The 24,125-nt window shown below is 37.5% G+C and overlaps 1 long non-coding RNA gene across 1 annotated transcript; it reads left to right on the top strand.

Annotated features, from left to right (window-relative positions):
* The first annotated feature begins 526 nt into the window (after positions 1–526).
* LOC131024655 (uncharacterized) lies at positions 527–3,839 on the top strand. Its single transcript, XR_009101969.1, has 3 exons — positions 527–776; positions 3,038–3,099; positions 3,614–3,839. It is a non-coding gene; the product is annotated as an uncharacterized LOC131024655 (long non-coding RNA).
* The last annotated feature ends 20,286 nt before the right edge of the window (positions 3,840–24,125 follow it).

Below are 24,125 nucleotides of genomic sequence, written 5' to 3'. Positions count from 1 at the left end.
TTTGCCGACTGCTTTGACGTGATATTATGTAAATTTACGTGACTAGTTGACTATGTGATTTTTGTTACGTGTCTTATGAGCAAATTATTATGATTTTTATTTGAGAGATTAGCACTTGGAATTTTGATTAAGTTTCCAAAGCAATTGCGGTTTATTTTTACCGAGAAATCAAAGAATGCCGGTTTATAGAAATTTTTCCAAACAAAATATTTTCAAATTATTTTTCCTATGATGAGGAATATTATAATTGAGTGAGTGCACTAATATTAGTGCTATAATTATTTTATTTTGGGCACATGAATAATTATGCTATGGTATTTTATTAATGAGTAATATTTCCATAATTATTATGGTTATTATTTAATCACCCTTCTCACCTTATTATTTTATCCCTTTGAGCATGTGCTTAATTACCTACTTGCCAAGTGGATTGCTTGAGAGAGTGTAGAGATTAGAGAGAGAACAAGGCATTTAATGCCAAATATTTGCTAAGATCTTCAAATCTCTCAAAGATCAACCAAATCCTCACAAATCTTGCAAAATATTTCTCTCTCTCCCTCCACCCATTTTCGAGCTCTCTCTCTCTCCCTCAACTCTCACTTTCCACCATTGTCAACCATTGATGAAACCTTCGAAGCTTCACAAAATCACACCAAACGCATGAATCACCTTCTAAATCTTACCTAAACACCTTCTATCTACTTGAATCCAAGAAGATCCTTGAAGTTTGAGTTCAAAGCTAGAAAGAGAAAGTTTGATATTTGGTGTAAGTTTGGGTAAGTGATCTTCAAATCCATAGAACTAACTTGTATGATGTTATATGTGAGTATTATTGGAAGATTGAAGCAAGAAATCACCCCCTCCCTTTGTTCTTGAAATTTTCGAAAATCATGGGTCTCTACCCTTCAAAAAAATTTCCTTTTCTTTCCTTGATTTGGGGTGAAAAAAATGAGATCTATGTGATGTTGGTGATGATTGATGTTTGTTGTGAAAGGCTATGCGTAGAAATGTGAAAGTTGATTGAGTTTAGTTTACCCAAAATTGGGAATTTGTGAGTTGATGGTTTAAATGATGAACTGATGATGAGAGTGAGTATATGAGATGTCTATGATGATGATTGATGGAGTAGATTGAGTATATGATGTCAATTGATGAATTTGATGTGAGTTAGTTTAATAAAATTAGGGATATGTGTATCTATGCCATAAATTGTAAATTGATGGTTTATATGTGAGTTTAAATGGTTAAAATTGATAGATCTATGATTAGATTAAGGTTTCATATGTGTTTATAAAATTTCAAAGAGTTTAGTTTAATAAAAATTAGGACTTTTTGCCTATGTGTTATTTAAGTGATATTGGCTTAAGATATATGTAATTGAGCATGATATTAGTGTCTAATTATGTTTGATTAGGTCTTTTGTTGGCTAAGTAAAATTTGGACTTAGTTTAGTTTGTATGATTAAAGAGGATCTATGTGTATATAATGAGTTATATGATGTATGAGGTCATTTATGAATGATTGAGAAAATTTTGAGCATGAAAATGAGAAGAGAATTGAAATGATGCGTTCGTTGAAACGTTTTCCTTGAGATTTGAGTCTAAGATGTAGGAGGAGAGTCAAATTGAGTTATGATGAGTATTATGTTGTGCTTGAATGTTTTTGAGTGCTCTAAGTGTTTAAAATGAGCTTTGATGAGTTTGCTTTGAAGGAATGTTGAGTTGAGCATGTTTGCTTGTGTGATTGAGGTCGGAGTCATTTTCATGACGCACTGACCTACTGTTTTCGAGGGGTTTGTGTTACCCAAACACTATGAAAATTTTATGGTAAGTATATTTGAGAGTCTTGAGCACATCGATAAAATTTCATATCATTTTGAGTTCGTTTACTATTTTTATAAAATGGAAAACCAAAACTGCTACGCTCTGCCAAAATGTTCGGTGAGTAGCCAATAGAGTCACCTTTTCCAGTATCTTTCCATAACGTTTTGGAGCCCAAATGTTTATTGTTAAGACATGAGTGTCTTAGATAAGTACCCACCAAATTTCAGACCTTTTCGAAAACGTTTGCTATTTTTCAAAATTCAAAGTTTTCGATTGCTCAAAACTACCGAATATGGTAGACTGTAGTAAAACAGTCATATCTCCTAAAATACTTGGAGTTTTTAATCCTACTTTTTTTTTAATGCAACTAGACTCAAAGAGGTTTCATTTGGTATAGGTTACGACTCCAGTGGAGTTCTTTACCGAGTCTGGTGAGGTTTTGAAGTCGTGTCAGTGCAGAATGAAGTTTGTTTGTGACATGTGATATGCTTATGTGTTTATGCTTGTTTAATTGCTTGATTGCTATGAGTTTGATTTTGAGTTCGTTTACTATTTTTATAAAATGGAAAACCAAAACTGCTACGCTCTGCCGAAATGTTCGGTGAGTAGCCAATAGAGTCACCTTTTCCAGTATCTTTCCATAACGTTTTGGAGCCCAAATGTTTATTGTTAAGACATGAGTGTCTTAGATAAGTACCCACCAAATTTCAGACCTTTTCGAAAACGTTTGCTATTTTTCAAAATTCAAAGTTTTCGATTGCTCAAAACTACCGAATATGGTAGACTGTAGTAAAACAGTCATATCTCCTAAAATACTTGGAGTTTTTAATCCTACTTTTTTTTTTAATGCAACTAGACTCAAAGAGGTTTCATTTGGTATAGGTTACGACTCCAGTGGAGTTCTTTACCGAGTCTGGTGAGGTTTTGAAGTCGTGTCAGTGCAGAATGAAGTTTGTTTGTGACATGTGATATGCTTATGTGTTTATGCTTGTTTAATTGCTTGATTGCTATGAGTTTGATCTGAGTTGAGTGTTAAGTCGAGAGTAGGACTTGTGAATCCTTAGAAGTTGAGTATACCTAGGGATTGAGTTTTATTGGGTAAATAGACGTTGAGTGAGAAGTTATAGTTTGAGACGAGTTTGGTTTTAGTAAATGAGTTTCTAACTGAGGTTTATCTTATTCCATGAACCACTCCAACGTTGTGACATCCGAAGATACGAGCAGAGGACGGAGGTAAGATCGCCCAAGTACTACGAGAGTAAGCTAAGTTTGTCAGGTGGGCAATATTTTGAGTATTCTTTTATCATACGAGCTTTCTAAAATGATTTGATGATGTTATGAGTTTATCAAATGTTTTGAGATAAATGATGTTTAAGAACTGTTTGACTTGCCGATTTTTGCTGATAATGACTTGTGTGTTACCCTCTACTGATGAGACGAATTCGGTCCTGCCACAAGCGGGATTTTGTGCACAGAGGTGACTGCGAGCCGTCTTCGGGTCGGCCGGTCACGGTACTTGAGAGGGAGGCCTACTTCTCAGTACCTTTGATATTGTTGTGTTGTAGATGTGGTGCATACATGTTGAGATCTTTGACTGCAGTCGTTTCTTTATGATGTCATGTTTATTAAAACTGCTTACACAGTTTCTTTTACGATAAACTTTATTCCTGTGTATTGCTGAGATGTGGCAAGTTTCAAACCTATAGCTCTAAGAGCACCTTTCTTGTTTTTCGGCGTTTGCCCACTGAGTATTATGTACTCACGCCCTGCATGTATTTCTAAATGTGCAGGCTAAGCGAGGAGCGAGAATGGTCTGGTGCTGGTGGGGATTTGTTTAGCTGATGTATTTACTTTATCGCATTTCCTTTTTGTCGATAAAGTCTTGATGAATGAGATACTTTGTTTTCTTTTGAATCAAGCAATGTACTCGCGGTTATATGTCTTCATACATATAATCGATTCGCCTTTTGCTGCGATACTCTGAATATTATGATTCCTTATGAAAAATGAACTATACCCGCTTTGTTTTTGTTCTTGAAATTCCTGATAATTACGAAGTTATGACGAAGTTGACGTTTATACCCTTGGAGTTGATTTATGGAGTTTTCCTTAGCAGTTTTTCATGCGAGCTTCCGCTTGATGTTTGACCTATTCATCTTATCTTTTATCCTTTTAAAAATAGTCGTATCGATACTCGTACCCCACTATTACTAGCGTCGGGAATCGGGCTGCGACAGTGATGCTGCTTGTATTATGTTTGTGTCATCTCCATAATATCAGCATCATTTGCACCGCTCTTCCAGATGTTTGCAATCCTATTGTAACATTCAGAAAACCATTTCACCTGTTTCTGCATCTTGTAGAAATGAGCCTTCAGCTATTTAAACTTTCTGTTTGGAGTGTTGGCAGGGTGATTTTCATTGTAGGCTTTCGCAATGCGTTTCCACATTTTGTCCATCTTTTGCTCGTTTTCAACAACTGAATCGATGCTAATATCGATGTAACATTGCGCAAGAACTTCACACTCCGCATCTGAATAAAACACACGGCGCATGTTGGTATTCTCTTCGTCGTCGTCGGATGAAGGCTCAACAGAGAGATTTATATTCTTCAAACCTTGAACTGCCTTTCCTGAAGATGGTGTGCCTCCATCAGTACCACTTCCATCTACACTGGTCCTCCTAGAAGAGTCAGAAAACATAAACCCCTGTGAAGGATATCCTTGTGGGAAAAATCCTGGAGGGGGATACCATTGTTGAGGATATCCGTATGGCTGAAATCCCTGAGATGGATGCACTTGGGATGAAAATTGAAATGAAGGGGCTGATTGACTCATGGGATTGTTGGGATATATTTGAGGATTAGACATATTTGGCCAAGAGAAATTTGGAGGGCGAATGCCGGAATTTTGAGAAGGATCGTTGCAATTTTGTGAAGGAGAACTTGAATTTTGTGAAATTGAATTTGATCCATATGGATCAAACCAATTTGGAAATCCACTCATGATGTTTCTAAATTTTTTGGAGAAGAACTAAATATGATAAATAAGATGAAGAGTAATTTTGGGGTAAGAATCATATGATACATGAAGATATATATAGGGAAAAAAATACCCTTATTAAATATGCCCTTTCAACCCATTGAAACGTTAAAACTGTAGTAGCTTTGTACCATCACATCAAATATAATAGTAGCTTCGTATCATCACATCAAATATAGATGAATAGATATGTCAATCTCTGACAAATTTATTTGTTTGATTGAAAAGAGTTGGAAAATGGAAGGAAAACAAATAGGAAAATGATGGGAAAAATGAAAAACAATATATATAGAAAACGGACGAAAACAAGAGAAAAGAAGTGGGCCAGCCCGGTCCGTCAATCGCAGGCGCACAGCGGGCGCGTGCAATGCACGCGCTCCAGCTGTGCGCGCTACCAGCGATTTAACGCCAAACGCGCGTGCCTTCTTTGCCTTGGGGGCCCACCGCCTGAACTGCTACCAAGGTAGCAAATTTGCTATCTTTGGAATTTTGCTACCCCAAATACTCACGCCCACTATGGTTCTCTCCTTTCCACGTCAACAACTATCCATTTTTTTTGAACCATAGTGGATGGCCTTATAGTTAGTATTGAGAGTGGTGAAAATGTGAAAAAAATGTTATAATTAGTAATGGGAGTGGTGAAAAAGTGAAAAGTAAGAATAAATAAAGTATTATTAGTGGTGGGGTAGTTGTCCAAAAATGGAAAGAAAGAAAGAGGAACTTATTTTGGGGGACGTCCCAAAAAGAAAAAAGATGAACTTATTTCAGGGACGGATGGAGTATATATTTTAAAAATAAAAAAATACGTCTACCCTTAGATGCTTAATAATGCCAACCACTTAAAGAAAACCCTCCAAGTAACACTTTTATATACTACATATGCTAAATGAGTTGATTATCGTTAGAATTGTATTTTCCTAGTAAAACGATCTAGTGTGCTATTGAAGTTACATTTAGAACTAATTTTCTATAATATAAGTATGAGCAATATAACTTTCATTTAATTTGTGTGCAAAAGTTGTAATTTTTCATTCCCCAGATATGATAAATTGATATCCTAAAGTATAATATAGATGAGATTGGATTCTCATTTAAGCTTTGTATATTATAATATTACGTACTCTGATACTAGCGTCTAACCCGTCGAATTTATTTTATGTCATTATTTATAATTATTTTTATTACTATAACATATGAAATAGTTTATATATAAATTATTTCTTTAATTAATTTGATATGATCAAATTAAATTAGTAATACAATATTTGAAATAATATTAATCTTAATCACTTTCGCCAATTAAATGTAGATTGTGATAATAGAAATACATTTTTATATAAATATTCATTTGATGAAGTTTATAAAAACCCGTGCCGAACCCCAAATGGGACTCTTCTTTATGGACGGAGGGAGTATATATATATATATATATATATATATATATATATATATATATATATATAGTTAATTATTTAAGTAAGGGAAAAGTATCAAATAAGCCCTTGTCGTGGTGGCCCTTTTCACGTCTAGCCCCTATAGTCGAAGGGGTATCAACTAAACCCCTGAACTAATTAAAATCGAATAATTTCACCCCTTGCCCTAACGCCTAGTTTAACGCTGTCTGTCGTGGTGTTTTTTTTTTTTTATGGCTTCCCCCAGCCGTAGTCCACCTCCATGAACCCCAGCCTTCCCAGCGGCGGCGCGAATGGGTCTCCCATCTCCCCCCTCGCCCACTTCCCAAACTCCTCCGCCAGCCGTGCCTTCCCCTCCTTGATCACCTCCACCACCTCGTACACGTTCTTCGCCACCACCTCGCCGCTCCTCGCGCTCACGCTCACGGGGAAGAAACAGTTGCCGTAGAACCCCTCCGGCAGCGGCGGCTCCACCACATGCCTGCAGTTCGCGAAGAACACCAGCTTCACCTCCGTCTCTTCGTCCAGTCCGATCGCCTCTGTGCGCTGCCGCCACAGTATTGCCGCCACCATCTCGAATGTGGAGCACCTCTTCCCGCTCCGCTGTTGGAATTCCTATTTCAGCTTCTTGATTTCATCAATGGATACATCGATTATGGTCGGCTCCAGCTGGTAGTCCGGGACGAGAATAGCTAGGGGGAGTGGCGCTGATGGCGGCGATCGTGGGAGGAAATTCCAGCACCACTCTGGCGCGGTGCTCGGTGCCTCAGCCCCTCTAGCCATTTCTCCGACCACGTTGAGGAACTGCGCCGCGCCGAGCACGTCGCATATGCTGTGGCAGAATTTCAGCCCCATCAGGAATCTCCCGCAACCAAATTGTGTTACCTGCATTTGCACTAGAGGATCTACGCCGGCAGTTTGTGGCGGCGGAGGAGGCAGTAGGCTGTCATAGGGGATAGGGGCCCAAAAAAAAAAATTAAATTACACAGACGGCGTTAGACTAGGCGTTAGGACAAGGGGTGAAATTATTCGATTTTAATTAGTTCAGGGGTTTAGTTGATACCCCTTCAACTATAGGGGGCCAGACGTGAAAAGGGCCACCATGACAGGGGCTTATTTGATACTTTTCCCTTTAAGTAAATACATCTATATATAAATGTATTATATATATACATATTAAATTGTCAGTATGATGTGATAAACTTAAACTATTATATAATAAAATAAAATACAAATATAAATCTTTTTTAGATATGGAAATTGATTAAAAATTTAGAAAAAAAAATAAGAATGAATGAAAATTGAAGAAAATTAAAATAGAGTGATTATACGGCGCCACGTAGGATATGATTTATTTTGCTATTATATATATATATATATATATATATATATATATATATATATAGGGGTGGGCTACCGTGAGAGCACATCTTAAAATAAGAAATAAGAGCAATTTTTAATGTATGAATTTTATGTAGAACACGTATGAATTCGCTGTAAAAATGTATGAATTGTGAAAAATAAATTTTTGCTATCTTTGGGATTTGAACTCAGGACCATAAATCCATCAAACAGAATTAGGAATCAACCGTAGATCTTGATGATCTAAGAGCTGAAAATGATTCTTATTTTATATCTTAAGAAATGCTCTTATTTTAGCCCTCCCCTATATATATATATATATATATATATATATATATATATATATATAAGTAAAATAAACTCTATCCTACGTGGCGTAATAGAATCACTCTATTCTAATTTTTCTCAATTCTCATTCATTCTTATTTATTTATACATTTCTAATCAATTTTTACATTTAAAAACTATTAAATAATCATATAAATTTATAGATAAATTCTATACTATTAAATAATCGTATAAAACTATTAGATAAAATCTGTACTATTAAATAATTGTATAAAACTATTAGATAAATCCAACATATCTATTTAATTATTATCACTCCATTCTAATTTTCTTCAATTCTCATTCATTCTTATTTATTTATATATTTCTAATCAATTTTTACATTATAGCAAAATAAATCATATCATAAGTAGCATCGTATAATCACTTCAGATACCTCTATGAAATACAAGTGAGAAACTTTGACCAAGCCGCCATCGTTGAGTCCTCTTTCAGCCGATGCAAGAACAACTTTAAGATCGGCAGCAGCGGCGACCGGCAGATCGAGCAGCAGCGGCGACCGGCGAACTACTCCTGAAGCTTGCAGACCAGCAGCAGCGGCGACCGGCAGACAGCAGCAGCAGCGACTAGCAGAGCGGCGACCGGCAGATCCAGCAGCAGCGGGACTTGCAGCGCGGCGACCGGCAGAGCAGCAGCGGCGACTTGCAGAACGACGACCGGTGCAGAGCATCAGCGCGGCGACCGGTGCTTCAGCAGCAGCAGCGCGGCGAAAGATGATGCCACCAGCTGGGAGTTGACTACGTTGCAAGCCACCACCCCGGCGTTGCTCGCCGCACGCCGGAACCGGTGAGGCCGGTGCTCATCTATCGACGCCGGCGCCAGTCCACCTCTGATCTGATTCTCACGGCCACCGGGCAACGGCGGAGCAGCATCTCCAAATCAGCTCCGCCTCCGGAAGGCCGTCTTCGTCTGAGATCAGCCATGGTTCTTTCGCCGACGCCGCTCTCCGGCGCCGCTAAGAGAACTGCTTCATCTCTATCGCCGACTGCTTCAGGAGCCCGTGGATTTCCTGAGAAACCTGATAGCCTTCGCCTGCCACAAATCTCAAACAACTTTTATCAACAGCCGAGGGATTTGGAGCAGGGGAATTTGAAACTTGTCGAGGTTTCGGATAATCAATCAGGATCTGGAACTACCTCTACAATTCCGTCTAAAGGAACAGCTTCGGTGCCTAACTTCACAAAGCAGCCGCCACCAGAGGGTAGGGTTTCATACGCCTCGATCATGCAACAACGGGTTGATCGACCTCCAGATTTACCAGCACATAAATTCTCAGCTCTTAAGGCTGAGAAACTCGCTGATGGGTTCTCTCTCACCATTCCGAAACAGATGTATCAAAAACGTATTGCTGAATTCGAATTCTCTGTTATTGGAAGGGTATTACTACGGAAAGGAAGCAAGCCACAGACGACACATCAGTTGAAGCTTGAACTCAACAATTTGTGGGGTATTCAATCAGAGTGGAAGCTTCTCACTCTGGGTAAGGGTTTTTTCACCATGAAATTCTCTAATCTTGAAGATAAAAAACTTGCGAAAGCTAAAATTGTTTGGGATCTGGCTGCGGGTTCCATTCGCCTCCGCGATTGGGTTCCATGTTTCAATCCCTACAAGGAAGTCTCTTCTATTTGTCAAGTTTGGGTTCGGATTTATTACCTTCCGAATGAGTTTTGGGATCCTGAGGTAATAACAGCAATTGCTAGAATTATTGGTTTTCCAATAAAAATTGATGGTGTATCAACTCATGGAGAGGTCGGCCATTTCATTCGTGTGCTAATTGAAGTGGATCTCGCTCAGCCATTGCAGGAATCGATGCTTATAGATTGTGAACATCCTTTCTATGTCGAGTTTAGCTATGAACAATTGCCTTTCTTTTGCTCGAATTGCCGCATCACTGGACATCAGGTGGAAAAGTGTACAAAGCTTAAGCGGAAGGACAGCCAGGACAGTAAAGAAGCTTTGATCGAGTCTGCTACTGATAATGAAAACAAGAGCAAGAAGGTTAAGCCTAAAGCTCACATGGCTGCTAAACCTGTTGCGGCTTGGTCAAAGGTTACCGAACAGGCGGTAAAAAAACATATTGTTGTTCAGGTTCTTGAGAAAGAGGCTGTTGAGACGCGGAACGCATTTCAGGCTCTTGACTTGGAGAATAATGCGGAGACTGTTTTGGATATGGGCGTTGATCCTATTTCTGGAACGTCTTTCGGGGTTCATTTATCTGGCCTGGATTTGTTGGAAAAAATCCTGGTTCCGGTTCAGGGGGTTAAAGATGTGATTATTAAAGATAGTGACTTAGTCATTAACGAGGAGGAGTCGGATGTGGAGGAAACTTTGGAGATGGAGGCTCCGAATGGCGCGGGTTTGAACAGCCCGATTATGGACGACACAGTTGTTGATCTCGAACGTGACCCAACTTTGGACAAAAGAGGGAGTGTTTCGCATGAAGGTAACAAGGATTTGTCTGCTCTTGGCCCGGACAATATTGCTAGTCGAATTAGTCGGTTAGAAGAGCAGGTTAATCAGGGGATGCAAATGCTCTCGGACAAGACGACCAAGCGGGGACGTGGCCGCCCAAAGGGCACGAGAAAGGGCATGGGAAAGGAGCCGATGCAAGCGGTTCCGGAAGGTAGCATAAAAGGTCGTCTCAGGAATGCGGGTGAAATGAGCTACAAGCCGAGGGACTTTGTAGTTGATTGTAGCAATAGTGATAGCATGAGGGCAATGAATAATATAGTAAATAGACGTTGGTCAGATGAGATGGACGACTATCCTGAGTTATGGGATTGCTAGTGTCTTCAGGATTCTTAGCTTAACGATCTCTTTTCGAGTTTCGTGCCCTTAGTCTGCGTTTTGTGCTCTCAAGGGATTTTTTTCTTTTTCTTTTATAATAAACCTCAATTTAATAATAATCGTATAATCACTTCATTCTAATTTTCCTCAATTCTCATTCATTCTTATTTATCTATAAATTTATATATATTATAGCAAAATTCTATTATAATTTTCCTCAATTCTCATTCATTCTTATTTTTTCTAAATTTTTAATCAACAAATTTCTATATATCTAACTTCGAACCTGTCATCAACAATCGTATAATCACTTCATTCTAATTTTCCTCAATTCTCATTCATTCTTATTTATTTATACATTTTTAATCAATTTTTACATTTTTAATCAATTTTTACATTTAAAAACAATTAAATAATAATATAAATTTATAGATAAATTCTATACTATTAAATAATCGTATAAAACTATTAGTCAAATCTGTACTATTAAATAATTGTATAAAACTATTAGATAAATCCAACATATCTCTTTAATTATAAATCCTACATATATTATAGCAAAATAAATCTTATTCGACGTGGCATCGTATAATCACTTCATTATAATTTTCCTCAATTCTCATTCACTTGAAAATTTTAACTTAATAAAATGATGGCATCCAGAATAGGAATCCTTATACCCACTTAATTGAGATTGTTCCAAGTGTGACTAAAACTTAAATAAAGTATACCAATAAATAAATCCACGAAAAGCAATCAATTCAAATGTCAATTCATTTTTTAGCAAAGATATTCTTCAACTAAATATTATAATAAGCTCTATTCTACGTGGCGTAATAGAATCACTATATTCTAATTTTCCTCAATTCTCATTCATTCTTATTTTTTCTAAATTTTTAATCAACAAATTTCTATATATCTAATTTCGAACCTATCATCAACAATCGTATAATCACTTCATTCTAATTTTCCTCAATTCTCATTCATTCTTATTTATTTATACATTTCTAATCAATTTTTACATTTAAAAACTATTAAATAATCATATAAATTTATAGATAAATTCTATACTATTAAATAATCGTATAAACTATTAGATAAAATATGTACTATTAAATAATTGTATAAAACTATTAGATAAATCCAACATATCTATTTAATTATAAATCCTACATATATTATAGCAAAATAAATCTTATTCGACGTGGCATCGTATAATCACTTCATTCTAATTTTCCTCAATTCTCATTCACTTGAAAATTTTAACTTAATAAAATGATGGCATCCAGAATAGGAATCCTTATACCCACTTAATTGAGATTGTTCCAAGTGTGACTAAAACTTAAATAAAGTATACCAATAAATTAATCCACGAAAAGCAATCAATTCAAATGTCAATTCATTTTTTAGAAAAGATATTCTTCAACTAAATGTTATAATAAGCTCTATCCTACGTGGCGTAATAGAACCACTCTATTCTAATTTTCCTCAATTCTCATTCATTCTTATTTTTTCTAAATTTTTAATCAACAAATTTCTATATATCTAATTTCGAACCTATCATCAACAATCGTATAATCACTTCATTCTAATTTTCTTCAATCCTCATTCATTCTTATTTATTTATACATTTCTAATCAATTTTTACATTTAAAAACTATTAAATAATCATATAAATTTATAGATAAATTCTATACTATTAAATAATCGTATAAACTATTAGATAAAATATGTACTATTAAATAATTGTATAAAACTATTAGATAAATCCAACATATCTATTTAATTATAAATTCTACATATATTATAGCAAAATAAATCTTATTCGATGTGGCATCGTATAATCACTTCATTTTAATTTTCCTCAATTCTCATTCACTTGAAAATTTTAACTTAATAAAATGATGGCATCCAGAATAGGAATCCTTATACCCACTTAATTGAGATTGTTCAAAGTGTGACTAAAACTTGAATAAAGTATACCAATAAATTAATCCACGAAAAGCAATCAATTCAAATGTCAATTCATTGTTTAGAAAAGATATTCTTCAACTAAATGTTATAAATAAATAAAATACATGCCTATGCCCAATCTATATATATATATATATATATATATATATATATATATATATATATATATATAGATTTGATCCTTATTTTGTGATGTGTTATACATTAAAAATATAACACATTTACTTTGTCAGGAATGCTCGTAAGATCAAGGAGATCTTAGATTATTATGGGAGGATTTCTGGGCAGAGTTGCAATTCGGAAAAATCCCACATTTACTTTGGAAAAGGTGTTTCCATCGCTATGCAGAGAGGGATTAGTCGTGCTCTGAGTTTTCCGGTTGCTAGCTTGCCGATCATGAAGGAATATTAAACTGAATTAACGTTCCGCTTTGCCCGATGATCGTTTCTTGGTTATTATTAATTTATCATACAACGATTAATCCTAACATGCTCCTATGAATTTAACAGCTTGTAGTAGCCCGCTATTTTATTTTATGATTAAGAGCAACAAATGCAATATTTATTTTTACATCTTTTAGTTGATTTAATCCAGTGATTAATATTCAGTTAATTCAGCTCAGAGTTCTGAATTAGATGCCATTACCTGAGATGACCACGATTGAATTATTGAGTAGTCAATGATTTATTTCAGAATGATAATTGACTTAGCGAAGTCGAGTTATTATTTTATTTGTAATCGAAATATTATTTCTATCTATTACTTTACTCAGTCGTGGATTTAATCCCGACTAATAGAGCGAGTTAAATTAGATATTTTAATTCGCAGAGGCTTTATAAAGATAAGTAGAATCCGAAAAAAAAAAATTAGATTTACAGATCCTCAATTGATACAAAAACTACTATGGGATTCTATTTGTCACCTCAAGACTTTCAAACACTTACAATCATAGTCCTCTTTCCTACTCTATTGCATACTACACGCATGCTCTCCAACAAATACCATCAACAATCATTTCTACACTACTATTCACTATCTAGCACTTAAAGAAAAAGGAAAAGAAAGAAAAGAATGAGAAGGATAAAACGTGTGTGCTGCAAGGAACATCTACTGCAGCTACATTTTTCCTTTCTTTTCAACAACTGTTCCAATTCCCCTGCCACTACACCCTCCCCTATTACTTAGCATGCTCCACCGCCTATTTGTATCTTTTTGACTCCAGCCAGTTTGCACATTTTGACTAAAACAAGTGTGCATTTCACACCCGAACACCTTCATTTTGTTCCAGACTTCATCAGCTATTAATCTCCATTTTGTTTCCATTCCACACTTAGAAAGTTCAGGACAGCAGGGGCCTTCATACATTCTCTGCGAGGAGGTAAACTTCTTTAACTCTCTTCAACTCCTCCAAGATTTCACCTACATTAATGGAAAGAACATTTATTTCAGTTCAGTTCAATCATTCCAGTTCGTTAAACTCAACGGCAATCAGCCAACCAACAGTCATTCCCAAGGTATTAATTCTATTTCGAATATCTATTCTAGCAAGCATTCGCACCAGAGCATGATCAGTTCATTCATGTAGAATTCCATAGCATAAGTATTGCTTCACAGACAAAAAGAAAGAGAACACCTTAGCTCATAAATAGAGTTTAGCCCTGCTACAGCATGCTCACACACACGTAGAGTGCTAAGTACTAGATTCTTACTCGAGGTAATTTATGTTCGATTCGAAACTCAATCACGCAACGAAGAGAAAGGAGACGGAGATTCAGAACTTAGCTTAGGGAAATGAAGCCGGCTGCCTGTTCGGTCGAGCCAAGACTACGGCGACGATGGCCGCAGCTCTTACTGCCTCGGCGGAAATCGTGTTACAGCAACAGCAGCATCGCGAATGGAGCAACGACGCTGAACCGCCGATTGAAATGGGCGGGGGAGATGGCGGCAGAACCATGGCGGCAGAGGCGAAAAAGAAGCAGGGCTCGACTCCCTGCCCACCTTGACATCTGAGTCGGGACGTGAATGGCTCGGAGGAGAGGACGAAACGACGTCGGCCGTCGATTGATGGCCAGAGAACCGCGACGGCGACGCTTCCAGATTTGAGAGAATTAGGGCTCCTCACCTGGGGATTTCCCATTAAATCAAGGAAGGAGGGAGGACGAGCGAAGGCGGCGGCCTCAGAGACGCAGACGACGGCCGTTCGTCGGGCACCCAATTGCAGCGGCGACGGCGACCTTCAATTCGTGAATTAGGGCTCGCTCTCCTCGCCTTGGACGAACTGTCAGCAAGAGGGGTTTAGGGCGAGGAGGCGGCGCGTTCAACGGCTGAACGCCGGCCACGCCGGCAGCTGGAACGATCGGAGAAGGAAACGGCGGCGGCGGACGCCTCGACTGAAGGCAGATCGAGGGAGGAGAAGGCTAAGCGTGATTTAGGAGAGATTAGAGAGAGAGAGAGGATAAGGAGGAAGAGGCAGGTGCGGCCACGCCGGACCTAGGCTCGGCGGCAGCCGACGCCGGTCGGAGCAATTCGCGGCGAAGCTCGCGAAGAGAAAGGACGGGCGAGAGAGAGGGAGAAGTCTTGTGCAGCGTCTGTTGGGAGAGTATCGGCTCCAACAGAGAGAGAAAAATAAGGACCGACAGTGAGAGAAAATGAGAGAGAGATTGATGAGTTGGGTTGGGCTCTAGCTTTGGGCCTTGTATTTTTAAGTTGGGCCGAAAATTTTGAGCTTGTGTTTTAAAGATTTGGGCTTGATTTTAATTGCTTGGGCTTTCACAGTTAAATTCGAATTGGGCCAGTCTTTTATTTAATTGGCCCTTCTCATTAATTCTATTGGGCTCGATTTAATTAAGGAGTTGGTCTGATGCATATTTTATGATGGGCTATTATTCTAGTCCCATTTATATTTCGTTGGGCCAGTTTAATTCATCATTTTGGCCGAGTAAATTGCCTTTTTGGGCTAAGATTAATTCTTTTCAGTCCACATTAATTATTATTTGGACCCCTATTTTAATTGTTTTGGGTCGAAGACTTTTTAAGTTGGGCTTTAATTCTTTTAAAGCTTGAGCTGAAGTTACTCCTTTGAGCTAAGCCTAGCAGTATCAATTTTTGATGGAGCCCAATTATTTATCAGTAATGAGCCACCCAGTTTATTAATTAATGTTTTTGGACTTCCGACTTTAAAGCAAGCCATTATTGTTTATTTCATTTAAGCCACTGGTTTATTTAATTAATTGGCTACTCTCGTTTGAGCCTATTAATTATTTGAGGTTACGCTAGTAATGATGCTTCTATCGAAAAGCCCGATAATTTCTACAAGGTCACACCTCGTTTAAAGCCGAGTTAGTCATTTTTCAATCAAGTACAAATGCAAGGTTTATTTCACGACTAGAATATTCCGATGAGGAAGGAAGAATCACAGTTTTATTTCGACCGCGCTAGACGAGAATTAGCTAAATCTATTAACGAGGATTAATAGTAGGATTCCCGATTATCGCTCAGAGTATTAGTTCATGCATACCAGATTCATGCATAGTTAAATTACGCTTTCTCATTAATTAAGAATTTTCCTCGAGGCAATGTCTTATTTATATTCTCGTAATAAAGGTCAAGCACGAGATTAATAATCAAACAAGGAGCTACTGTACCACAGAAAGTTTCTATCAGGTGGGCATTACTTTCATATATATCAAATGAGTTTAAATGTTACGTTCAAGCAAGTTATTTCATGACTAAATTAATTGAAGTTATTTCAAATATTGTCTTGCCATAAAATGTTTCAATTTCAGTATGATATCTATCTGATGTGGCTTTTATCATGTAATCGAATTCGGGTCTTGAGCAGTTGATAGCTATCCTGCCAAGGCTAGTGTACACCAGTGACCGTGAGTCATCTAGCGGGTTGGCCGGTCAAGTGACCGTGAGAGGTGGCCACCTCTCCGGCACACAGTTCCAGATATGATAGATTATAAGAGAACTTAGACTGCAGTCGAACTTTAAGAATCACAAATGAATTTAGTAAGCTTGGGCCTTTTAGCGAAAAACTCCCTTGCTGTACTGTTTAAGATGGCATGACAATTTACAGTTTTGAAGCATGTATTTTTATACTTAGGCATACGTGCCCACTGAGTACTTTTGTACTCAGCCCTGCATATATTTCTAAATGTGCAGGTTGAGTAGCTGCCGATGGTGATGAAGTGACGAGCGGGACTCTTTTGTCTTATTATGTATTAATGAACTCTAGGGATACATGTCTTCATACATGTATTCAGAACCTTATTCCGCTGCGTACTCAAAAGTGTTATGTTATTTTGGCTAAGTCGGAGTTATCCGAACTTACTAGTTATTTGAGTCTATACGACGAAACCTCCGTTATATTATAAATATTCCTTTTGTTAACAATGATGAAATGCGATCCTTCCTTGTTTGATTATCCCCTTTCTGCCCCGCTTCTAATCTCCCTCCATTAGTCACGGTTTCCCGGCTTAATTATCCTTAATTAGGTCCGGTCGTGACACAGCTGCACATAGGTGTTAGGAATTACTTACTTGTAAATCGGATGCACAGGTTGTTGATGATCGTGTCGAAAGACTCTAGTTCTGATCTTCTCGACTGTATCCCGCTCAACTTTCACCGTTGGATGGACAACGAACTGTGAAAATCCCAAGGCAGAAAGCTCCCACGTTTCATGCGCCTCCTCTCAGCTCTCAAACCCTAATAATTATCAGTGTGTGTTTCCTGATAGCTGACAGCTGTATTTTATAATACTGAAAAGAGGGGGAGGCGCCAGTTATGGTGTAGGGGGCGATTTCTAGCCCTACTTGGGCTAGGAGACATTGGGCCAGTCCAGGGACCAGATACAAGGAATAAAGATGGGCCTCAAATAAATTAATTTATCAATGGTCGGCCCAGACCATAATTAATTTATAAATATCAGTTCATTCCACTAGAGAACCAATATTGACTTACCCCTTTATTGCCGGTGATGAGTCGGGGCTTGTATTTAGACTTATTAAATCCTCGTATTTAAAATATCCGACATCCATTAATTAATTAGAGCTCTGACAGCCTAAATTAATTAATCTCTTTGTAATCCTTAAGCAGTACCACTCAAACCTTATTATTGCGCCTGAACTTAATCAACCTGCAGGGTTTAGCGCAATAAACATTATTGAGCTCCTTAAGGGGATGTCATTATCCTATACCGGATACGAGTACTAATACAGATAATCAGATATCATATATTAACCGCTATCACCCAAGATACAGAGTACTCAAGTTACTATATAACTCTCGCTCATAGTAAGTCAAAGTGATAAATGAATCAACATATATATCTGACAACTTATTAGTATTAAGATCTTATAAGTCACCGAGATCTTTAATTCTTCACTTAAGTCAGATAGAAGAATATATCTCACTGTGGTCCTATCAATACGTATAACGTACCAGTATAGATAAGTAGTCAAGACAAACTACTTCCATCTATACCGCAACCTAAACCAATAACTTGTCCTACAGTTATTTCGGTTGTGATCATATTATATCTCTTAAGGTTAATCCAATTATATGGTCTTCTGTGATCTACAACACACCATATAATCTACTTATATAGAGATAAAGAACATACATATGCAATCATGAACCCAATCAGATAGGAAATTAAATAGTGAACACAGGAATCATTGTATACAAGCATAAAACGTTCTTGCTTTCAGTATACAAATCCAACAGATCACGTACTTGGGGGTGCCTATTTTTACAGGTAGGCCAAGAGCGTCTCACTTCATGGCTATTCACGACCGTATCATTCAAAAATTCGCTCGTTGGAAAGGTTTACAGCTGTCCATGGCGGGGCGTATTTGTTTGGTGAAATATGTTATTCAAAGTTCAATAACTCATTCTATGATGATTTACCGTTGGCCACAATCCCTCCTGCATAATTTGGATAAGAACTGTAGGAATTTTATTTGGACGGGATGGACAGACTTGAAGCCTAATTGCCCGGTGAGCTGCAATAAAGTGTGTTCAATCAAGGAAGAAGGGGGTCTTGGTATTCGTTCTTTTACTTTGATGAATAAGTGTTTCTTAATGAAGCTGGCTTGGAAATTAATTAAAGGTGGGGAACCCTCTCATGAGATTATTCGCACACGTTACACCTTTGGTCATGCCAAACAGTTTGTGGCTAATTCGCCGGTGTGGCTGGGGATTAAGGACGAAGTGAAGGCTTTGGTGGAGGACTCTTATGCTTATATTGGTCGTGGAGACTGCACTTATTTCTGGAAAGACGATTGGCTTGGATATAAACTGGTAGAGAAACTCAATATTCCTCATTACATGTGGGATTATTTGAATTTTTCTGTTCAGGATTATTTCTATGACGGGGTTTGGCACTTTTCGGAGTCCTTTGTGAGAGTTTACCCGAATATTGTGGTGGATATCATTTCTATTCACATTGGGAATGAGAAGGACACCAGGTTTTGGAAAAAATCCGTGAAAGGCGAGGTGTCTGCTGCTTTAGCGTTCCCTAATGCTTGTCATCGTTTCCCTTCGGTGAAATGGGGGAATTGGGTTTGGGAAAATTTTATTCCGGTGAGACGTTCACTGATTTGTTGGCGTATGATTCATAAGCGTCTTCCCACTTTGGATATTTTAATTCGCCAAGGGTTGATTACTCCGAATGGTTGCTCTTTTTGTTATGAGGCGGAAGAGTCAATTTCTCATATTGCTTGGAGTTGTAAGAAGGTGGTTCCTCTTTGGCGTGAGGTGTTGGGTTGGTTTGGCAAGGAGGAGCTTACTCATTGCTTAGATATTCATACTTTGTTGGTTCAAGCTTGGAATAGCAACTTCAGTTCGCAAATCAATAATCTTTGGAAGGCGACTATTATCAATATTCTTTGGAAGCTTTGGGATGTCCGTAATAAAATTATCTTTGAGCATGGACGGTTTGAGCAGAGGGCGATCATTGCATTTGTTAAAACGGCTATTAAGGAGATGGATGTGGAGTTTCCTCGGTTGGGAAATACAAATAATTCTTGGACGGACTATTTGATCACTCGTCGTCTTGGAGTGCAGAGTAGAGCGGCGGCTCCTCCTTATTTCGTCGACGTTCATTGGTGGCCTCCGATCAATCATTGGATGAAAGTTAACACTGATGGTTCCGCCCTCGGCGCTCCGGGGAGTATCTCTGCGGGGGATGGGGGGTCTTTCGTGATAAATGGGCGGCTGTCCGAGGTTGTTTCCACGTCAAAGGCGGTCTGGGGTTTGCTTTTGAAGCTGAACTTTTAGCGGTAATCACGGCAATCAATATTGCCCATTCTAGGGGCTGGCGTTTCTTATGGGTTGAGTCGGACTCGTCTTATGTGGTTAATCTTCTTAATTCCAGATCGGAAGACGTCCCTTGGAGGTTTGTAGCGTCCTGGAAATCTGTGTTGCGGATTTTGCCGGAGTTTAATATCATGGTGACTCACATCTATAGAGAAGGTAACTCTCCGGCGGACATTATGGCAAATGGGGAACGCACTGAGGGTTGGTGGCCATACCCTATCGATGAAATCAAGAAGGCGGTGGCCTTGGACATGGCAACGCATAGCCATACAAGGATGGTAAAATAATGGGCTGGTTCCTCTGCTGCTTTTCGTCGAACAGCTGGTGTGCTGTTAGTGGGATCTGGGCTGGGGTTGGTTTGGTTTGGCGTTTGATGTGGAGAGCTGGTACGGACTTGGGTGATGTGAGTTCGTTGTGGTGGAGCTTAGGTGGTCGTCTGGTTTATCATCATTTGAGGAGATTTCTTGATCTTTCGTCGAGCAGGTCGACTGATCTTTCTTTCGCGGATGTTTCGCTGATTTGCAGCGTTTGGTGGCCAGTTCACGTGAAGTGGGTTACAGGTGTGCGGCGGTTTGGGCTTCGTCGGTTGGTTAGCTTCATGCTGTTCAGCGGCAATTTTTCAAACAGTTGGGGGGCGATTTTGGGGCTTTGTTTCGTGGATTTTTGGATGGAGCTAAGCTCCTGGCTTTCGGGTATGATTGTTGGCTGGTGTTGGGATGGAAGAGTCTTCGGCGACGGCATCTCACCGGCCGTCTTGACTATCTCTCCTGAGGTGAGAGAGCTCGGCGACGGCGACTTACCGGCTGAGATTCTCTTAACTCGCACCACGTGGATTTGGTGGCTGCTGCAAGGTTTCAGCCTTCATGAAGGTTTATTCCAGGGCCTCGGCGACGGCGTATCACCGGCCGGGGCTCTCTCTTTGACAGTACGTGGGTGTTGTTTTGAGGCGACGAATTCTTCTGAGACGTTTTGCTTGATTGGTGCCTCTTCTTGGGTTGATCGATGGCTGGAGGAGGGCCTCGGCGACGGCGTATTACCGGCCGGGGACCCTTCTATGACAGACGTCGATACGGCCGGTTCGTTTTTTTTCCCTTGGGGTTTCTTTGGTTCCTTTTGTTTTCTCTTGTGTTGTGAAGCCGGGATTTTCTAGGGGCGATGGTACGGCCGGAGCTTCTGAGATTATCCCATTTCAGCTTCTAAACACTTTTTTCTTTTTTAGACGAGTACTCTTTTTCCTCTTACTGAGGTTTTAACGAGGCTCGGCCCTTAGTTTGCTCTCTGTGCTTTCAAGGGTTTAGGTTTTTTTTCTCTTCTCCTTTTTAATATAATCCTATTTTAATAATACATTAAAAATATATTTTAGTTTTATATCTTTGCACATGAGAAATTGAAATTCAAATTTAGTGAAATTATGTTCACAGTTTTTTCATCCCTCCCAATTTAGAAGCTTAAGATTGGAAACTAGGTAGGCCGTAGGCGTCACTTTTAATTTTGTTATTATTTTAGATAAATGGAACGATTTTATACAAACTATATGTTTCATCTTCACCATTAATGAACTTAACCTTGTCCAAACATAAAGAATATGAGAGATATACTATGAGGTGATTGTGCGTGTTTAACTGATTTTTTTTAATATAGTATATTGTTATTTGTTTTCAATTTTTATTTAAAAAATCTTCTTATGAAAATATAAAACTATGATTAGTTGGACCCTACTGGCTAAAAAGTCTGGGTCTGCTATTGACGGCATTTATCAATCAAAATGATACATTAACGTAGATCTTCATAATTGAAGAATTGAGAATGATTCGTCATTCTTATTTTAGATAAAAAAATTTGTTTGAATCTCAATCTTATTTAAAATAGTGAAATGTATCTAACAACCATCACCGTTTTCTGATTAAAAAAAATAATAATAAGAAGATTACAAAACAATCATCACCATTTTTTTTAATTCTTTCCTCAATTTGGCTATAGAAATTATAGAAATTATGTAAATTCTTTCCTAAATTATGTAAACGTACAGTCAATACTCAAATTATAGAAACTAGTGTGTAACCCGTCGACATTCGACGGGAAATTACTTTACATTATAATTATTATTTTATATTGTTTATAACTATATTATACTCCCTCCGTCCACTAATTTATGACCTAAGGAGCAAAACACGGGTTTTAAGAAAAATTGTATTTTTATTAGTTGAGTGGAGAAAGGGGCCCACAATTAATGTATTGTTTATTAGTTGAGTGGAGAAAAAATGTATTATTTTGGGACCCACCAATTAAATATAAATAAAAACTTACTAAAAATGGATAGGCCTTGAGTTGGTGGACGTCCCAAAAAGGAAAGAAGGCCTTGAATTAGTGGACGGAGGGAGTATGAAATAGTCTTTATATTTATTATTTTTATTATTATTTTTATTTGACCAAAATGGTACAGTTAAAACTATAATAATCTCAATAGTTTTTTCAAATTATATACTATTAATTTTTTGTTGAGAGCTAAAATAGATTGTATTTATATATTCTCTCTGTTCGCGATATCGTTTCAATTTTTGCCATTTTGATCTGGCTACAAGATCATTTCCACTTCCATCAATAACAATATGGTCTGTCCCCAAATGGACACTAAGCGGTGTGAACTTCTGTCTACGAACAGTGAGGATCAGGGTTCAAACCCCACCGCTCCCCCTCCCCCAAAGTAAAAAAAAAATAACAATATGGTCCATATAACACTTTACCACACATTATAGTGGGACCCAAACTCCACTCACTATTATCAATTATTATCCACTATTTTATTAAAACTCGTGTCATTCACAATGTGAATACGATATCGTGGACGGATGGAGTATAAATTTTTATTTGATAAAATTTCATAAAAAGATGATGTAAGGTTAGAGATTTTAGAAAAATAAGAAGAAAAAGATTTAAGCGTATATTTAATCATATATAGGAAAGAGTTACTAATGTTAAGTATAATTTTTTTAAATTAACAGATAAAATTGAAGGCCGCATCTTATATATGAACATCATCTCATCTGGATCTTACAAGACTTTTAAGCATCATCTTGTTTGTAGCTCGAAATATTACATTTGACTTTTGTACGTCGAACTTCTAATCATCATCATATATGAAACTTATTATATGAGATTTGACTTATGAGTATCGTCATCCCAGCTGTAGCTTCAAAGATAAAAACTGACTTGTGAGCAACATCTCAACTGGAGCTCGTAAGACCATAACTGACTTGTTAGCATCATCTCGTGTGGAGCTTGAAATAGCATAATTGACTTGTGAGCATCATCTAGTTATAGTCTGATAGACCGGAGTTGAGTTCTAAGCGTCACTCATTTGGAGAGCTTCACAAACCACCTTTAACTTGCGAGCATCGTATTATTTGAGCCAAAATTGAATTTGAGTATGTCTCATATAAAGCTTGATAGAACACCTCTGACATTTTTACATTATCACATTTGGAGTTTGAATAACCAAAAGTGAATTTTGAGAATCATCTCGTTTAGAGCTATAAAAAAGCATATACATTGCATAAAATGCAACGTATATAACCTCAAATCATTTTTTATCATTCTATTATAATATAACATAGTATATTAATTACGTAAAACATAATTTTTTGTAAGCATATTCTATCAATGATATTTTTTCAAGTGATAGTACTATATTTTTATGAGATGAGGAAAATATTTTTTTAAAGAAATTTTAAAATGTTTGAATTCTAAAAAAACAAATAGGTAAGCTTGATTTTTCTATTGTAAATAACAAAAATTTGCTACTTAAATATTGAAAATTTGAGGAATCGCTCTTCAAAATAAATATTTGAAGTTTCATGGATTCATTGTTTTACTTGTTAAAACTATGATGATGAAATCATTATTTGAATTTTGAACCCGTGTTTTATGTAGTTTGAGTAATTCGAATTAAAAAATTATCAAAATTTAATTTTATTAGCAATGAAATGAGAGGATATGAATAATTAATTTATGTTCAGTCATGGAGAATAATTATTGAACTTGAAACATAGCTTTAGA

Source organism: Salvia miltiorrhiza, chromosome 5 (assembly GCF_028751815.1).
Source record: "Salvia miltiorrhiza cultivar Shanhuang (shh) chromosome 5, IMPLAD_Smil_shh, whole genome shotgun sequence".
Lineage (NCBI taxonomy): Eukaryota > Viridiplantae > Streptophyta > Magnoliopsida > Lamiales > Lamiaceae > Salvia > Salvia miltiorrhiza.
This window is presented reverse-complemented; position numbering and strand designations above follow the sequence as displayed.